This window comes from Protopterus annectens, chromosome 5.part0 (genome assembly GCF_019279795.1).
Source record: "Protopterus annectens isolate FY-2018-M chromosome 5.part0, PAN1.0, whole genome shotgun sequence".
NCBI lineage: Eukaryota > Metazoa > Chordata > Ceratodontiformes > Protopteridae > Protopterus > Protopterus annectens.
In genome coordinates, this window is record NC_056735.1 from 1,039,283,150 (window position 1) to 1,039,304,318 (window position 21,169).

A 21,169-nucleotide genomic window follows, 5' to 3' on the forward strand; every position below is an offset into this window, starting at 1 on the left:
TATATATCTATATATATAAAATGTGTGGAGATGAATGAATGTCCCCACACACCACTGAATGTTGGGGTTATCTGCACTTACACATCACAACAGTTGTCTGATGGGACCAGACCAAAACCACCACAGTTTATAATCCTCTAACCCACAGACCCCTGTGCCTGCGGAATGTCACCCTGTAGACACATACAGTTGAGCAGGTGCAGTGTACAATGGTTGAAATGCATGCCTTGGACAAGCCATATTGTCCCTGGCCACATGTCTGCTTATCTAACTGCAACCAGCCACATATGGCCATACTGGTAACTGTACATGCATAGCAGGGCTATTAACAGGTATATCACTCCTAGGAAACTAGATATAATAACAATACCAAGCAATATCACTCTGCAGGCTACACATGTTGTCTAACACAAGGCTACTTTGCATACTCTCCAAGTACTGTGCCTGCATTCACATATACAACAGATATAACCTGTGGTGTGTGGATAAATACACACCACAGGTGTGTACTTATAGCACACACCACAGGTTATATCTGTGGCATGTGAGATACGTACTCCAAGCTATATTGTGTACTACTAGATAGGTAGGAGTTATAATCTCACATCAGCCAGCTCATGTACCTGTATATGTAAATACATCCTTGTGCAGCACTACAGACATGCCCATATGACCTATCTCTGTGCATGGTTATGCATTTTATGCCGATGCAAAAATTGCCCCCTCTAGAAATGCATAACCGCTGTTTGCCACCTGTCTGAACCAGACATGGGATATTTGTACATGTGTCAACTCCATCACCACACCTTGTTGATTTTTAGGTTCAGAAAACCCAGGTGACACATAGCAAGGGTAGCAGACCATAACACAAAGTATGAATGCATGAGTATGCTCACTGCCACCATTATCCCTGATAGTCTGTTCTACACATATGCACCTAGGGAACCATGCACGTGCAATGCTGTACCTTGCTGTTGTCATAGATCTTCTGTGCTACCATGCCAGTGTGTGCTCTTCTATGTGTCCATGATTTATGTCCCCAAAACCCTGCAACAGAAACATATACAGGTCTGTAACACACCTGTCATTCTGTAACATTCCCATCAGTACATCATGCAACATAAGCTACACAAAGCTTGATGTGTAGTCATGACACATGCCAGCATACAGTACCTATTGTGGGCCACAACAATTGGCATGGCAAAACAATACAGCACTACACAAGTACATATCAAGTAATAAAGTCACCCTGTGCATCAGACACATCGTGGCGTTTCCTTGCATCAATGGCACGGATGATAGGGATGTGGCACAGGTATCATCAAATGCACAGGGTGTGGTGTGGGGGTGCTGGAGGCCTAGGCTGTGCCAAACAGTTGTCAGCATGTGTGTGACTCAGGAAGGAATACAGGTTAGCTGGGGCATGGAGAGGTGCCGTGTATGTCTGTATGTGACATGCATGTGACAGTGGTGTGTGAGTTTGTGCATATACATGATCAAGCTTAGTGCTAGCCATACACATGTGTATGGTGGACAGATGTGGACCATACATGGTCGAATGAACAGATCACTGTCTCCAGCCATGAACATGGGAACTGCCTCTGCCAGGAGTGCACTGGCATCACCATGGCCAAGGTGAGATGCAGTGCTAGTACCTGACAGTGACTGCTGTTTGCTGTGGCTGTGTCCCCTATGGGACCACCCAGGACAACGTGCCCATGGCCTGCCACATCAAGGTGTGGACAGGACACTTCCATCTGTAGTGCTGGAGGTACTGCTACTATGGGAGCACGACTGTGCATGGCCATGTGGACTCTCAGCAGATGGTGTTGTTGACCTACACCCACATGTCTGATGTCCAACTCCAACCAGATGTTCCAGCACAATATGCAGTCCAAGACAGACACTGTCTCAGCCCACTGTCTGTCAACTGCATCAGTGAACTGAACCAGGGTGTCCCCAGTGTGATGGAGGCAGTCACAAATGTCAGACTGTGCTGCATTCATAACCCTAAGCATATGTCTGTCTGGCTCTGATATGCTAATTGCAGCCAAAACAGTTGCATTGTACTATCATTAGCCACTGACATGCCACCACAGTGCTATAAGGCCTTCATGTAGACCTGGGCCCCTTTCTTAGCTGTTCAGATGGACAGTACTGATGCATGGAGACAGCAGCATCACTGAGGGTAGGTATCATAGCTGTCAATTGTAGAGATTTATGCAGTATGTCCACAGTTTCCCCTAATATGTGTGGTCAGTGTCCCATGACATTGTGGTCATCCGTGAAATCACTGGAAAATCACTGTGGATTGACGTCAGTAATAAAAGACACACATTTGAATATCAGACATCATACCCATCAAATATGCATGCCAATGTAACAGCTGTTATTCTATCACCTATCTTTGTAAGAGCACGCTGTAAAATATGTCCCCAACTCTGAACCTTTGCCACCACATTAAGTATGGCTGTGTCCAGATTCCTTGTTCTAGGGAATTAGGGGGTATGGTAGGTCTGTAGCAGCTTCCTTTATGTACATCGGTGTATGCTACAGGCTGCAGCTGCTGCTGCAGGATAGAACACATAGGGGGGAGTGTGAACACTTTAGAGGGCAGCATGCTGTACATGTATGTGTGGTAGCTGTATCAGCCCTGTCAGTATGGCAGAGCTAGGGTAAAGGTACACTTTAAAGTCCAATTGAGGCATATGATTAAGTAACAACTGTTATGCAACTGTGCCAATACCAGAGTAATAGGCAACATATAGTTAGGCTATATAGATATGTGCAATGTGTCTCTACCTGCAGGCTTTTGACTAGCAAATCTGGGTAGCAGTTCATTAATTAGTAGTAACCTGTATGGATTATGAATGCATGATTGTCATTACTTGCTGTTGTCACAATAATGTAATTGAACTGCAACAGAAAACTGGATTTGAACCCAGGACTGCATGTGGCAAAATGTACTGCAAGCAAGATGTTACCACACTGAGCTACTGCAGATGCATTTGTATTTGCAAGAGATATGTGCACATATACAGGCTGTGTGAAACATTTCTACATCCATGAGAATGTGCATGGCTTTATATGTTTGTATTTCTGCACCAGGGTACTTTTCTATTGCTGCCTTAGCAGGTGTCTTTCCAGAAGTTGCTGATAAAAGGGCACATATACCTGCTATCATAGGCCTCACTTACATCCATTATTATGTCTTTGGCTGTCCACTGGTGTACTATTGCACCAGAGTCCAAGGTACACTCCAATTTTCCCATTAGATTTTTATTTTAGTTACACGTTTAATGACTGTAGGTGGCAATCAATATGTTTTACTGGAAACACCTGCTTAACCTAAGATCTGTGTAGCATGATGGGTTAATGCAATGTGTTGTAGTTGGCAAGGGATTGTGTTTGAGACATGGCAGAGGTGCTTATTTTCTACATGTGACTAACACTGTAATAAAGATATACAATCAATAAGCAGAGTTGCACAAACTCACCCTAAAAATATATAAAGAAAAGAAAAGAGGAGTGATAGGAAAGTAGTGAAATGGGGGCAAGCCGGGGGGGGGGGTGATATAGTATATAGAAAGTAGGGATGTGCAGGAAGGGTGTAGGAAAGAACCATAGCTATCAATTTCTTGTACAACAGCTTTGCATTTTGACAACTCTTGTAGATGAATTTTGACTCTTAAACCCCAGGGAGAGGAGTGAGGACAACATAAATGTGTTGTCAAGCCAATTGGACCGCATTAGTTTCCTGTGGACACCAGTGCGAAATGGAGAGCTATGTATCGGGTGATATTTTTGGGGGGGGACAGGTGTCCTTTTTTTTTTTTTTTTTTTGAGTGGAACATTGGGGAAGGGACATAAGTACATGTGAGGAGGTAAGTTGGGTAGGACAGGATGTATTTGCAGACAGACATGACAGACAAGACAGTAGACGGGGCGGTGTGTTACATGTGAGGTGGTAAACACCTTGGATGGGGTGGGTGTTGTGCACTCTGAGATGCACGTGCCTGCAGACAGTAGCAGTATGACTCACAGCCCCAACCATGGGACAGTCGATACTGCTCCTTCACTTCCATGAAGGTGGCTGTGTTGGAGACTGTGTGCCAGGGAAAGCCTGTCCCACAAGGTTGGCCAGTGTGCCCTCAATCTGGTGCAGGCAAGGTTCATAAGTGCTCTCAACAATCTTGCATACCATGACCAGCAGTTGCCTTCGAGTGACTGCAGACCCTCTGCCACTGCTCCCAGAACGAGGCTGGGCCCTGTCCCCTGAGACAGTACCACCCAACACTGTAGGAGGAGGCACCACTGGCCTGGCTCCCAGATGTGCTAAGACTCAGCCCCACAGCCAGTTGAGGCAAGGTAGATGGATTACCAGAAACTGGCCTATCCTGACGTTCTGTGGTGATGGAGGTATAGCAATAAGTATAGGTTAGTTATGAGCAAAACATTGTTAGTAATAACAGCATGCCAGAACAGTGGAAATAACCCAATTACATATCACTGCATATTATGTGAAACACAACAATAAATGACAGAACAGTCAGTATGTTAACAGCATGCCAGTAACAGTTACAGCGTAATGCCAACAAAATAGGTAATTTAACAAAATATGTTAATATGTAACCATTATAATACATAACAATAATAAAACACATGCCCCAAAATACAGTTAATTTGACAACATATGTTAATATATGAAAAAACAAACCAGCAACAACCAGGTGTCTTTGCCAAATATCCAAGGAACAAATATACAAAAAGTAACTAAGCAAAGACAAGGCTCCAGCTTCTTTGAAAGACAGGCTGCTTTAATAACAAAGACATACAAGCGCTTTCACCATTTGGCTTCTTCAGGTGTATGAATTACCTAAGTCAGTACACCCATTTTATACCTAAAAACATTTGGCTTAATTGGTTCTTAAAGCCATATTACTTTACATTTATTCCCTTATAAAACATCATATAATAATATAAAAATATATATCTATATATTTATATTAAAAATACTAAATGCATATATAATAAATATATTAAAATATACACTAAGAGTATATAACAAACATATAAAGGACATACAGTAAACTAATAAAATGCACATTATCTACGTAAAGGTATATTCTTTAAAACTGGTCTCAATGGAATAACAACATTGAGGCCATGACCTGCATTGGCCCTGAGCCTCACTATCCATTCTGCTTCCATGGTCTCTGTTTTGTTTCTAATGTCCCCCTTTCTCTTGTTGACAACAGTAATCCCTAATACTCTAAATGTAAAGTTATGCTGGGTATTAGTCTCTTTTACATGCTTTGCCAAAGCATTGAAGTTACTTCTCTTTCTAATGTGATATATATGCTCTCTTATTCTATCTTTAAGAGGCCTATCGGTTTTACCCGCATAGAATTTATTGAATATTTGGCAATTAGCCAGATACACTACATGCTTCATATTACAATCAGCACTAGCTCTTAGGTAGAATACTTTACCCATATCTGGATGTTTAAATTCTTTCTCTGTTGTTATATAACTACACCAAGTACATTGCTTGCATGGTACAGTTCCTATTATTAACTGTGGAGCTTTTATTGCTCTACTAGTACATAATCTTCTTTTTAGAGATAAATTATTTTTTAATGTAAATTGTGGTATTGGACTCAAAAATGTATTAATTTGTTCATCTGTGGTTAAAATATGCCAATATTTATTTATAATATTCGTATATTCTCTTATATTCCTTGAATAATTAAAACATGGCCTTAGGTCTTTAGCCCCATATTTATTAGTACTACTACTCATGTCATTTGAATGTTATAAAAACTCTGAGAAGTATGGTTTGGCTTTATTTTCTCTTAATTTTTCTATTTGATTTACACTCCTATTTATACTATATTCATTATAACCTCTTTCCATTAGTTCGTTCCTTGTAACATTGACCTGATGTTCAAAATCTTCCTTCTTGACATTTAATCTGGAAGCTCTATAAAACTGATTTTGTGTAACATTCTTAAAGACAAATTTAGGATGCATACTATCCTTACTCAATAATTTATTTATGTGGCATTCTTTCCTGTACATTTTGGTACTTATTTTATTCTCATCTTCTTTAAAAATTGTAATGTCTAAAAAGTTTATTTCCTGTTGGGAACAAACTCCTGTAAATTTAAGAAAATGTGTAGACTTATTTAAATATAATATAAATTATTTTAATTGTTCTATTGTACCTTTCCATAAAAGAAATTATGTTTATTTTCCCATATAGACATAATTATAATTGCATATGTATTCGCACATAATGTACCCATCGCTACTCCATTCTTTTGCCAAGAGGTATTTGCGCCAAACATAAAAATATTATTTTCTAAGACCAAATATAGTAGAGCTTGAATTAATTAAATTTCACTATTAACATATTTGTCTGCTTCAGTTATCATTTTAGTAACATATTTAATTCCTATGTCATTGGGAATGACAGTAAATAATGATACTACATCTAGTGTAACTAATAAACATTTCCCTACCTCCTGTTTTTCTTTCATATACAAGGATTATAGGTCTTTAATAAAGTGTTCTGTGTCTAAGATAATATTAGATATCTTAAGAAGGGGATTTAATTTATTTTCTAAGTATATGGATATGGGCTCAGTGCACCAATTCCTACCCACTACAATGGGTCTCATAGGGGGGTTATACTTATTTTTTATGAATCTTATGTTGACCTTGAATTATAAGAATAGTAGGATTGGTTGTCTCCAAATATTTAAAGAGACTCTCATCCATGAGACCTAAAGTATGTAGTTCCTTTAACTTACTATTAACTTTATAAATCATTTGCACTATCTGTATGCTATTAATACATTCAGAAAATTGTATGTCCTTTAACATTTCAGTCATTTTAATTTCATACACATCTTTGTCTATCAGCACTATCTGTCCCCTTTAGCTGCTGGCTGATTACAATGTAAGAGTTATGCTGTAAGTCTAGCAGAGCTTTATACTCATTTATTGTTAAATTATGCCATTTATATTTGGATTCTTTACTTTCCTGTTCATAATAAGTTTTATAAAATTCATCTATGCACAGCTGTTCAAATGCATTAATAAGTGCATGTTGCTTAGGTATGAATAAACTCGGCTTCCTAAACAAATTGTCTTGACATTCATTGTTATCAAACATCATTTTGAGCATAACATTCCTCGTAAACATTTTTAAGTCCAAAACTAAATCAGTAATGTCACTATCCATTGCTGGTATAAAGGAGAGTCCTTTTTGCAGTACATTCATTTCATCCACCATTAAAACATGTGTGGATAGATTAACTACTATGTTCTTATTTTGTTGAATGCTTTTTTTATGATATAAGGACTCACCCTTTCATCCTGTAGTTTCCTTTTTCCTCGCGTAACACTTCTCCCTCTCATCTGTTGGTTTTTTGCCCCTTTGCTCAATGACCTTTCTCTAATAGGTAACAGAAACCTCAGTGGCATTTTTCTTTTGATTGTGTATGGACTCCGACTCCAAAAAAGAGGATTGCTGATTAAATGTACTTCTTTTTACGTTGTTCTCTTCTCCGTTGTGATGCACTTCTGCAGTCACTATAATATTCTTGCTTCTGGCCCCCAATGATGTAGTTTCCTGTACGTTAATGTTGGCTACTTCAACGATACTGGATACTGCACAGAACACTTGCATATCAGGTGGGCCTGTATAATTACCAAGGTGTACTGTGGGCTGATGTAGTGATACTTTGCAATTTAGGTAATCATGTTGATGGCAATCCTGTTACAGATGGATTGCACACTACTAATTACATTACGTGACAGTGTGACACTTGAGAGACATGTATGCATACAGTACAGACACCAAACAACTATCATGCCTTGCATGGCAGGCATAGGGATAGAAGCCAATAGCAGTGACTACAGAGGACATCTGCATGGAATGTAGGAATTGGCTGCAGCAACTTTTAGCAGACACTTCATATGCTCATAGGTTCATAGGTTGATACTAGGCTATCTGCCCTAGGGCATTTACAAGCCTAGCCAGAGTGTGTTTGGCTTTTGCCACCCTTCTTAGATTAGTTGACTGTGCCTCTGTATAGTAGGTCACAGAAGACAGCCCATTTAAGGTTAGTTTACCATGCCTCTGTCTAGCAGTGACATAGAAGAGATGCCAGGGGTAAATTTACGATCTCCCATCCAAACGTCAAGATTCTTCTTGAAGAGGGTCATTGAGGGGCTCTGTCTGACATGGATTGGGATTTTGTTCCAGAGTGAGGGGAGCCTCTGGGATATGAATCTGTCCCTCCAGCATTTTCTATTTATTTCTGTGCTGAGGTTTAATTCACTGGAGCGTGATCTGATGGATTTGGATTTCTTGAGGTGGAGCATGTCCATTAATTCTGGGTTGGACATGGCTTTATACATCAGGCACTGGGACCTCTCTTGTTCGGTATATATTTCTCTGAGGTACAGACTATCACAGGAGGACTATGGCTGAAAAAGTATGCGGTAAGCAACTGAGTAGAGCTGGAGTTTCTTTAGCCTAACTGCGTAGGGCATCTGTTTGAGTCCCTTGATCCTCTTGGTGAGGTACTTTTGGGGTCTTTCTAGTTGTAGCAGGTGTCGGGTAAGGTACATCCCAAATGGGGCATTGTTTTCAATTATGGGCCTGATGAGTGATGAGTAGAGGGGCACAATGACCTCTCTTGATCTAGATGTGAACCACTTCTTGATAAGGTGGGCCATATAGAATGTCTTTCTAACAATGCTTTACCAGAAAGGCTCATCCAGACTCTGCTACACTTTGCTGTGAAGGAAAGGTTAGTTTGCTGTTATTTTTTGTATTTCTGTATTGCTTTTCTATATTTTGAATACTGTAGTTTGTTTACTTTACCTTGTGTTTTGCTTGCATTCTGTTTAACAGCATATTAAAACTTCAAAAGAGACCACAGCTCTCTCTGTTCTGAGTCAGGCAGAATTTATCCCCTCCCTCCCACCCATTTAAGTTGTCTTGTTAAATACCACTGTCTTTCTAGTTGCCCGCCTCTTATGTTAATCTGACCATATATCTCATTTCTCTCTACTTTCACTGGCTTATGTGAGTAATCACAAAACCATCACTTTTGAAATCCCACCCCTTCAATTATTTAAATTTATTGGCCATCCTACAGTATTTCATAGTACCAAAATACAAAAGTAACCACCCCTTTCAGTCCATCTTGCTGTTTTAAAAATAGTAACTCTCCACTAAACCTTAACTTTTTAAACAGGTAAAACTCAAGTTACCTACTTTCATATCTAACTTCTCTAGTGCACACTGCAGAGTGCATTCTTTTCAATCTTACCTTTAAGCATCCCTGTTACTAGCACTTTCTCTAATACCTAAAAGATCATCTCTACTTGACTCCAAGTAGACTTTTCTCTATCTGTTAAACCTAGCACTTGCTCCTACAGTACTTATTACCTTGATACGGCACTCTTATAGATAGCACCCCAAAAGGCAACCCCCATTTCTCAGTCACTCACGTCCCCGGAATCTCTTTTAAAGTTTTTTGTCTAGTCCTTCTAGCATGTCGAGGGATCAGTTGCTAGTGTCCTCTCCTGCTCAGCTGGTGAACCTGGGAATATTGAGGCAATGTTACAATTGCCTCATGTACACAGACAACCCTCTCCTCCTCCCACAAAACACAAATACATGCGAGAGATGCAACTATACGGCCAAACTGGAGGCTGAGCTCTCTCAACATAGGACTGGCAAGACCAGTCAGGAGGAGAAGGTTACCACACACATTATAGACCCAGTCTCACATAGTACCATCACAACCTCAAATCATACACATAAACACACAAAGACATACTTGGCGGCTCTGATCAAAAATCTACCAAAACAGCAGAGGCCACCAAAGCAGACACCCAAACAACCACCACCTCAGAACACAACACCTGCAACACATAGACCTCACAGTCAGAGTGTCAAACAGTCACAGCCCTTAAGGCCAAACACAATGCCAGACACACTAGTCATTGGTGACTCCATAGTCAGACACACTGACGCCCCGCCACCAGAATGAGTAAGGAGAAGGTCACAGTAAGCTGCCTGTCGGGCGCTAGAATCCGCCACATAACGCAAGCACTCAGGTCTCTCAACAGCAGGTACAAATATGACTCAGTCATTGTCCACGCTGGTGTAAACGACCTGAGACGCACCTCCTTGGACTACATGAAAAGAGACATTGAGGAGCTCTCTGATTATGTAGCCCAGGCAGGTATGACCCTGACCTTGAGCAGTATCCTACCTTCACCAAGAATGATGCCACAATACAGAGATAAGATGATCAGCTTTAACAATTGGCTTAAACTCTGGTGTCATTCAAAGGGGATCCAATGTCTGTCTGCCTGGGATGACATGCTGGACAAGCCACGCTGCTCATGAGGGACGGCTTGCACCTGTCACCCTGGGATTCGGATATTGGCAAAGGCTCTTGCCACCCCATAGTGCCTTTTTAGGCAAGGCTCAAATTCTAAACCTACCACCCTAGAACACAAAAAGGAAAAAACTAAGGGTAATGCTGCTCAATGCCAGAAGTCTAAATCTCAAAATGCACGCACTCGAGGCCCTTCTCAGTATGGAGAACATCGATGTCTGTGCAGTGACAGAAACCTGGTTCAAGGCTCCTGAGAGCACCCCAGCACTATCAGGTTTTACCTCTGATCATGCGTTCCGCCCCAAAATCCCGACAATACCAAGAAAGGAGGGGGTATCCATATTCATCAAAGACACCCACACCTCAAGACTGGTGGCAACGACGATGCATCGGAGACCATCCAGGTGCAATTAACCATAGGCAAGACTGCTCTGCAAATTGTAGCATGTTACAGGCCACCCTCACAAACTCAGGAACCTCACATGGCCTTCCTGAAAACACTAGAGGGATAAATGTATCACCAAACACCATCATACTAGGTGACTTCAATTACCCTAATATAGACTGGGAACACTACTCAAGCCCAAACACCCTAGCCCAAAAGTTCCTGGAATTCATAAACTCAAATGCCATGGAACAACTAGTCACCATCCCCACAAGAGGAGAAAACATACTTGATCTCATCATCACGAACATGGGAGCACAATGTTCAACACCGGAAGTATACCCCTCACTGGTGAGATCAGATCACAAACTAATCTCGCTGGAGGTCCTCATCCCACCCCCACCTGAAATAAAAAAGACCACAGTAAAGAACTTCTCGAAAGCCGACTTCACACTTCTAAAGACTAGTGTGGTCTCCTTTAAGGCCCCTGAGCCGACGGAAAACAGTACTCAAGCCGCTGAATCACTTACAAATGCCTTCTACCAGCACCTGCAGGACTGCATGGATAAGGCAATCCCAAGCAAAACAAAGACTCTTTGTACCAAAGGCAAGCGTCCACTCTGGTGGACCCCAGCCATAAACAAACACTACAACAAAAGGAGGAAGCTACTACAAGATAGAGCAAAATCCTTAAAAGGTAAGACACCCTTGATCACTATAAGTAAAAAACTAAGAGCTCTCATAAAATCATCCAAAGCAAATTTTGAGAGAAAAATAGCTAAAGACTCAAAAGACAATCATAAGGCCTTCTTTAGCTATGTTAGAAACCTGGGAGGAAACTCCCAGATATGCTCAGAACTAGTTCAAAATGATGTGAAGATTACTGATCCTACAGACATTGCCAACATACTGGCTGACAGGTTCAGTGCAAACTTCTCCCCCCCAAAAGGAGAGATATCTATACCAAGCGATTGCAGCCCCCCAAACATCTCCAACGCCCAAGTGAGAACTGCTCTCTCCAAAGCAAAAAACACAGCATCCATGGGACCTGATGGTGTCCCCGGCTGTGTGCTCCACGAACTCAACGAGGAATTAAACCCACAGCTAGGACAGCTGTTTAATCATAGTCTTACCTCTGGATATGTACCCAATGAGTGGCGCACTGCAACTGTGGTCCCACTTCACAAAGGCGGTGCCTCCACCGACCCTGGAAATTACCGGCCCATTAGCTTGACAAGCCTTATCTGCAAAGCCATGGAGAGGATCATAATGGACCTCATAAATAAAGACATAGGGAATTTGCAGACTTTGGATCCATCCCAGTTTGGCTTTGTCAAAGGCAGATCATGCCTTCTAAACTTGGTTGACTTTTTCGAAACAGTCACCAAAGCCATTGATGAGGGAAAGGCAGTCCATACAGCCTACCTCGATCTGGCGAAGGCCTTTGATACAATACCCCACTCGGGTATCATTGAAAACTCATCAGCTTAAATGTTAACCCATACATCACAAGATGGGTTGCAAACTGGCTGAGTGACAGAACCCACAGGGTCAGAGTTGCTGGCGCCATGTCAGACTCAAAGCCTGTCACAAGTGGTGTACCACAGGGCTCAGTCCTGGGCCCACTCTTGTTTGGCATCTACTTTTCCAAGTACAAGCAAACACAGGTGGGTTATGGCTGACAAAGTTTGCAGTTAACTGCAAACTGGGCCGCATAGTAGAAAACACATCTGACACAGATATCCTTCAGAAGGGTCTCACAGAAACGGATAACTGGTGCCAGAGCCATGGCCTAAAGTTAAATGCCAAAAAATGCATAGTCATACCCTTCGGGAAAAACAAGGCTACCCCTAGCTACCAAATAGGTGGCAATCCACTGAGTACAGAAGAAGTTATCAGGGACCTGGGGACCCAGGTTGATAGTAGTCTGTCATTCGACACCCATGTAGCTAAAGTAGTTAGGAAGACCTTCTACATTGCCCACCTTATCATGAAGGGATTCTCATCTAGATCAAGGGAGGTCATAGTCTCCCTATACTCATCACTCATCAGACCAATGATTGAGTACAATGCCCCATTCGGAATGTATCTGACCCGACACTTGCAGCAGCTGGAGAGGCCACAAAAGTTCCTCACCAAAAGGATAAAGGGTCTCAAACATCTGTCCTATGCTGCCCGACTGAAAGAACTCCAGCTCTATTCAGTCGCCACCGCTTGCTCAGAGGTGACCTTTGCCTAACATACAAGGCCATGTCAAACCCAGATTTGATGAATATGCTTCACCTCAAAAATCTAGATCCGTCAGAGCCACAAGGGCGGAGACTTAAACCTCGACACGGCTATTAATAGGACGTGCTGGAGGGATAGATTCATCACCCAAAGACTCCCTATGCTGTGGAATAAAATCCCGGTATATGTGAGGCAGAGCACCTCGCTGGCCTTGTTCAAGAGAAATCTTGACCAATGGATGGGAGATCGCAGATATACCCCAGGGATTACCTCAGTGTCACTGCTCAACAGAGGCACAGCAAAATAATGGGTATAGTTCCCCATACTAAAGGGGTGGCGTAAGCCACAAAACTATGGGCTAGGCTTGTAAATGCCCTCGGGCAGATAGCCTAGTATGAACCTATGAACCTATGAACCTATAACCACTTTGGCAATGGGATTGTCAAAGGAGAGATTGCAATCTACTTGGGTCCCCAAATCCCTAATTACTACTTCCATACTTAATGGATTACCAACTATGTGGTAATTTGTGGGCACTTTGTTTTTCCCAAAGGGGATGACTATGCACTTTTTGGCATTTAGCTTTAGGCCATGGCTCTGGCACCAGTTATCCGTCTCTGTGAGACCTTTTTGGAGGATGCTTGTGTCAGCAGGTGAGTCGATTATGGCCCCCAGTTTGCAGTCATCTGCAAACTTTTTCAGCCATAGTCCTCCTGTGATAGTCTGTACCTCAGAGAAATATATACTGAGCAAGAGAGGTCCCAGGACTGAGCCTTGTGGGATGCCACTTGTAACTGGTTTAGAGTCTGACATGGCACCTGCAATTCTGCCAATGTGGGTTCTATCCCTAAGCCAGTTTGCAACCCATCTTGTGACATAGGGGTTGATATTTAAGCTGGTGAGCTTATTTATGATGCCCGAGTGGGGTATTGTGTCAAAGGCTTTTACAAGGTCAAGGTAGGCTGTGTAGACTACCTTCCCTTTGTCTATGGCCTTGGTGACTGTTTCAAAGAAATTGACGAGGTTCAAGAGGCAAGATCTGCCCTTAACAGAGCCGAATTGGGTAGGATCCAGTGTTTGGAGGTTCCCAATGTCTTTGTTTATGAGTTCCATGATGATACACTCCATAGCTTTGCAGACCAGGCAAGTTAGGCTTATAGGGCGATAGTTTCAGGGGTCCGTTCTGGCACCACCTTTATGGAGTGGGACCACTTTTGCTGTACGCCATTCTTTGGGTACATATCCTGTTGTAAGTCTGAGACTGAACAGTGATTTTAAGTGAGGGTTCAGTTCTTCTTGGAGCTCATGTAAAACGCAGCCCGGTACACCGTCCGGTCTCATTGATGCTGTGTTTTTTGCTTTGGAGAGGGCATCTCTCACCTGTGCATCTGTTATATCAGGGAAGATACACTCTGTTGGGATAGTCATTTGCTCATTTTGGTGGGGTGGGGGAGAAGTTTGCACTGAACCTGTCTGCCAGGATGTTGGCAATGTCTGTGGGTTCAGTGTATTTTTTTGTCATTTTGCACTAACTCAGAGCATATCTGGGAGTTTCCACCCAGGTTTCTGACATAACAGCCATACCAAGATTATACATTTTGTTTCATTTTATTTTATTATTATTATCATATTTATTTACTTTATTTTATGCTGTGTTTTCATATTCCTGCTAATAATTTTAACAATCTGTGACATCTGAACACACAATTATTTATTCATAATGTGGGCTACCTCACCCATTTACCTGTAGTTCCTATGGAGAGAGAATCTGTAAACATTACATGACTGCTACTGTAATATTTACTGCTACCTACCACTGGATTCAAACTCTGGCCTGTGTGTGGCAAAATGTACCATAGACAGAGCATTTAGCAAACTGAGCTACTGAGTCACTGCTGATTATTGATTGACTGCTATTTGCCTAGAGCTCACCTAGAACCAAAGTATGACCTGGTAGTAGCACTACAGTTATATACTACACTGCAGTGACAGTAGATCACACATGCATGAAATACAAGCATGACAGAGGTAATAGCTAATCTATACATTAGTATATAGAATGTAGGTGTACACTACTACACTATACACTGCACTTGATCTTAGCCAAAAGGCAGAGAAGCAATTTTATATTGTTAGTGGGTTGAAATATTTGTGAAGTCAACAAACAATATCAGATCATGGAGTGGGCTACCTCACCCACATACCTTTCTTACCTGCTGTTTGTGGAAGACAGAGCATTATGTGAACAGTATCGACCCAGAAACAGCCTTGAACTGTACTATATGTGTTAAACAATACATTTGTCAGCCATTATTTGCATTCTACAGCTATTACAGTGTTATACTTGACTGCAGCATCTTACCTTACAGCCTGAATGCATATAGTTATACTGCAATGGTTAAAACAAGACAATCTTGATGTACACAATTTACCTTGGTGTTACTAATATTGGTTCATGTGTCATTGCAGAACAGTTGACATTATTCATTTCTTGCAAAGCAGCTCAAATTCCACACTTATTGCAGTACAGACTTTATTGTATATTCTTTAATGCAGTTTCTGGTATTGTTTCAAGTTTTTAATGCATAGCAGTTGTCATTATTCAGGTCTTGCAATACAGCTCTACTTCCACAGTTATTGCACTGCAGACTTTATTATATATACTTTAATGCAGTTAATGGTATTGTTGCATGTTTTATTGCACTACAGTTAGCATTATTCATTTATTGCACTACAGCTCTCTGTCCACATTTATTGCAATACAAACTTTACTGTATATACTTTATTGCAGTTAATGCTTTACTCTTTCTTGCTTCTTTCACTACAGTTAGCATAATATATCTGTACTCACCACACTCATGGTGCAACCTGGCCAAGCACCTGGCATGCACCTCAATCTTGTGAATCCTCTCATCTGCAGCAGAAAGAGAAACACACCATTATGCATACCAGTTTAGCAGATATTCAAATTAGATACTGGTGAAACAGAGGTAAAATTACTTACATATTTGTAGGGCATTCCCTGCCCAAGCTTCTTGGACCCAGGTATCCAAGAGATCCCATTTTTGCCTCTTCAGGTCTTCATCATGGTGATGACACTGCTTACCTGTGTGGGTGATACCAGTAACACTGGTGCGTTCCCTTTCCAGCCAGTGTCAGGCCTCTGCCTTAAACTCCAAGCCAATGGAACCACCCTGCAGTAGCCGGTTGTCATGTTTTTTACTAGGAGACCAACCATGACCCTGGACTCCAGAATTCCCCAATGCTGCACCCAAATGTGCAAGCCCTCACCAACGTTTACCATAGTACCCTTCACAGACAAAACTCCAAAGGATTCTGCTGTATTCCCACCTGCTGGGCTTAATATAGGCAGTTTCCCACCCTTACACACCACTGGGCAATTTTAAAAAATGTGCCACGTCGCTCAGTAGTCCGCAAACCAGCCAAGCATAACCGAGCAGTGCATAAACATTTTCAGCCATTATTGTGCTTATGTGGTTCTTAGCACTTCTTAGCAGAGATTAGCAAAGCACAGAGGGCCATAATTTGAAATAATTGGTATAATCTGTATTTCAAAAGTTAATGCTTATTTTCCCTTCCTTGTATTCAAACTCTGGACCTATTGCACATAAAGCCTTAACTCTACCCATTTAGCTACATGGATATGTAGAATTCTGCAATACCTTTACATATACCTCTGAGCTACCTATAAACACTGCTGAGCATCACGCCACACCTTGCAAGCCCGCTCAGCTACGCTTAAACATAACACTTAAATAAATAATTAAATGCATCTGGTATCTATTTTTTAGATGTATGGCAGGTGTCTCAGTGGTGCTTAACATTGATTCACTCCGCACCTCACAAACATGCTTTTTTAAGGAAAAAAATAACATTGGAATAATGCAATTGGACAGTGCAGGGAGTGTCTTACTCATCTGCGGACACAGTTAACACTACACTCTCTACACTGATTCAATAAACGTGCTCCTTGGCTCTCCCTTGGCAATGCATGATCATTACTATGCATGGCACGCTGCCGAGGAGGAGCTGTGTACACAGACATGGTAACATTCCATGTAGGCTCTACACTGTGCTTACACAGAGTTTATTAAATCCAGGGGACTGCTCTTTCCTTATTACTGACTAAATTTGCTCACAGTATCAAACTGATGTGTTAATGCTTGAAACTGTTACATGAACACAAGCTCTGCCCTACTGACTATAACTATAAAATAAAGAAATGGAATAAGATTCTATAATGTTCCTGTATTTTGAGCTAAGTAATCTTTCTATCTAGGTAAGATTCAGGCTTTTACAGAAGGTTTATGCTGTGATTGACCAGGGAGATATGCTGTATACTAAAGAAAGTCAGAAGTTTATGACTTGCATGTAAAATGTCATACAGGAGTAGAGTATTACAAGGGGCTACAAGATGCTTTGGTTTATATGAAGGAATGCCACAAAAGACTTGCATTCATGAAAGGATAATATGATTGAATGGTGTACACTGAGATGATTAAAATGATGTATTTCATCATGGTTATCTGATATATAATGAGGGAATTTCTGGGATTGCATGGTGCACGGTAATATCAGGATGGCATGGCATTTCTGGAAGAATGTCTTAATTTCAAAATATATGCTGCAGAATTCTACTGTGTAGTAGTGTCCAAGGATATACTAGCTACCAGTGAAAAAGTGAGGAATACTGTGATTACATGGTCAGCACAAAAGGATGACAGTCGGGCATGGTATATGCAGAAGAATATGAATATGACTTGAAAATACTGTAAAGATAGCACAGTATCTATTGATGATTTCCTGCTTTTCATGGTGTGTACTAATGAATACAATAATAAAGGAATTAATATCTCATCTTCTGTAACTAAAATGTGCAAGAGAGGAAAGAAACAACATTAATCAGAATAAACTCTCAAACTAAAATGTTATAGTAACTACAAAAATAAACTTTTATACTCAAACATACTTATTTAGATAAATATGCCTGAAACTGACCCATTTTTCTAAATCTAATTATTCAGTCAATGAAATTAGAAAGTATGAGATTACAAACATGTAATACAGTTACATCACCGATACACTTCACCTTACTTTATTTGGAAAAAAATAGCATGTGCACATGACTGGCTTTTATATTTTTAATTGTGCAGTAAATTAGCTGAGAAATAATCTGACAAAAAGGCTCTGTAGCTCAATGTTCTCTCTTTTAAAATAGACTTCAAAATGAAACACTCATTTAAGTGTACTAAAGGGCATACATCTGGAATTATTTTCTCCAAGCATCCTCATTTCTTCTGAGTAAATATTAAGATCAATGCTCTTACTTTCCTCTGCCACTTGTAAAAGTAAAGGAATATCCCCAAAAAGGTGAGTTAAGGCTGTCCTGTATCATTAGCTTGTGCACAATCTGTTGCGTGAGGTACTTACCAAACAGGCATCCAGACACAGACTAGCAATGTAAGTAATGTCATCTAACAGTAAACTAGGTTTTCAAGGCAGTGAACTACAACCTTCTACAAAAACTTTGGAAACTAAGATTTTCAGGCAATGTAATAACCTGTTTCCTAAATTACTATGACAACGGGCACACCGACTAAAAGAACTCCACCACAAAATTAGCACTTTTATTCTCTTTTTAATATACCAAGAGTTCTTTTAGTCAGTGTGTCCGTCGTTATAGTTATCTAGTTTTTCATTTCCTTACTAGTTTGGTTCTGTAATTTCTGTTTCCTAAATTATCCGAAAGACAGAACATTCCAAACTTTTTAAAACACTATATTTTCTGATGCAGCAACACTGAATACTTATATCCCTGAAGGTTCTGTATTAGTTCCTTTACTGTTTTTTACTTTTTATTAATGACATCTCTCTAGACCTACCAGAGCAAAACATTGTAATGTACCACAGATGATATTCTACTTAATGCCATCAGAGTACAGCTGCCCAAACTAATCTGCAAACACAATATTCAGACCTCAAATCGTCTTCTACTTAACTGTACTAAAACTGATGTTATAGAATTCTCACTGGCAAAGAAACTACCTTCACTAACAAAATTAGTTCTTGGAGACTTAAATGGTGGAAAAACAACTCCCAGAGTAAAAGAACAAAAAATGCCTGTGTAATAATAGTTGACTGACTCCTTAACTTCACTAACCACAGTGACAATACAACTTCAAAAACACAGTCTTTAAAATTGTATCATATACCCCCTCCTCTTTCAAGCCTCATGCACAGCAATAGCCATCAATGTTCAAATTCTCAAACTTGAATATGCACTCAGCCAGCAAAAGATAAAAAGTTTAAGTGACAGAATTAGAGCTCAGCAGATGTGCCTTCTTAGCAGAACAAACCTCATATCACTGGCTACCTATAGCTACCAGGCTTACATTCAAAATCCTTCAAAATAAAACTTCCACTTAGAGATCAAAGCTATTCACTCAAAAGCAGCCAAGATGACATTCTCAGGTTTTCAAGGATTAGATTCAAAGAGGTAGTAGGAGAAAAAGTATTTTTTAAAATAGGGTTCGCACTTTCAAAACACCTCACAAACTATGTAAAAAATGATTACACATCAGAAGGTTTAAAGAAAAAATATTACACATAGGTAGACTCCTTGCACTTCAATGTGGTGTCTCTCATGCAAGTCCTATGTGCTGCATAAGGAATAATCACTTTGCTACAGCCTAATCCATGGTGTCCTGGGAAAAATAAGTCCTATTTGGGCCAGATAGGTTTAACTCATTCCCTCCAATGGAATTCTGGAGGTTTGCACTGTAACTTCCAATGGACGGAGCAAAGCCTTTTTGATAGAGTCAGATTATGCCCTCACACTTCTGTGACGACCCACCACTGGACCAGCAATACACTGGGAGGATGACAGGTGCGTACACAGTATTTCCAGATGCAGCTTTCTGCATCAAGTGCAATTTCCCTTAAGAGCACACAGAGACAACAGTCAGTCCCAGGCTGGTCTCTCCTCTTTCTCCAGATCCTGAATAAGACTCCCCACTGGCACAGCTATGGAGTTGAGGTCCCTGCTGAGTGGACAAGCTAAGACCTCCAGCACCCTCTCTGCCCAACCAGTGTTTTGTATCCCTTCTGAGTAGCTGACGCACACACTCTTTGAGGTTTGATTCGCGCACACACACACACACACACACACACACACACACACACACACACACACACACACACACACACACACACACACCTTGGAAAGGCTGGCACAGGTTTACTAGCTATGCCTCCTTTTACCCAGACTATAAGGTAGTTATCACTGCCGCCAGCCAGCTCCTTATCAGCTACTTTAAGGCCCTTAACAATGGGTGTCCAATCTTACTGTGTAATGTTACTATCAATACAAATGGTAGTTTGAGCAAGAGCAAGGGTATTAGAACTGGCCCACAGTGTCACCAATAATCATGCAAGTACTCTCAGAACTTAAATATCTCTAGACAGATCAGCCACAATGAAAGGTTTAAATATATTTAATAATAAATAATAAAAGAACAGGAATATACTAAATATATATTTACAGAGAAATCAGAGTTCAAAATCACAGGAAATATTTAAAACAACTTTGCAGGACAGTCTCAAGTAAAGAAAAAAATATCTAAACTAAGCTTTGCTATATTCCTGACTATATCTAAGAGAATTACTATACTCTAGTTAACTTACATAAAAGCAAGGCAGATGTGGTGAATGCATCTTCTAGTTGTTGTCAGGTCAAAGACAGAATACAGAAGGTTGGTTGCATCCATGGTGATGGGAATTGACAAGTGATCACATCTGATAATAGATACATTAGTTGTTGTTGCGTCTTTCGTTTTTTCCCGGTTAGGGGTCGCCACAGCGGAACTCCGGGCCGCTAATGATTGGCAGTAGATTTTTACGTGCTGAGTTGCTGGCCTTGATGCACAACCTTCAACAAAGGTATGCCCATTCATACATGTCTCCACACAGAAGACGCTCTAGCTGAGAATCAGACAGGACAACGTCTTACTGTGAGGCGACAACGCTATAGTGAAAACACAAAAAGCTTTGATATAATAGAATTGTCTTAATTGTTAGACCATCAGAACCTTTGGGATGGTTCATG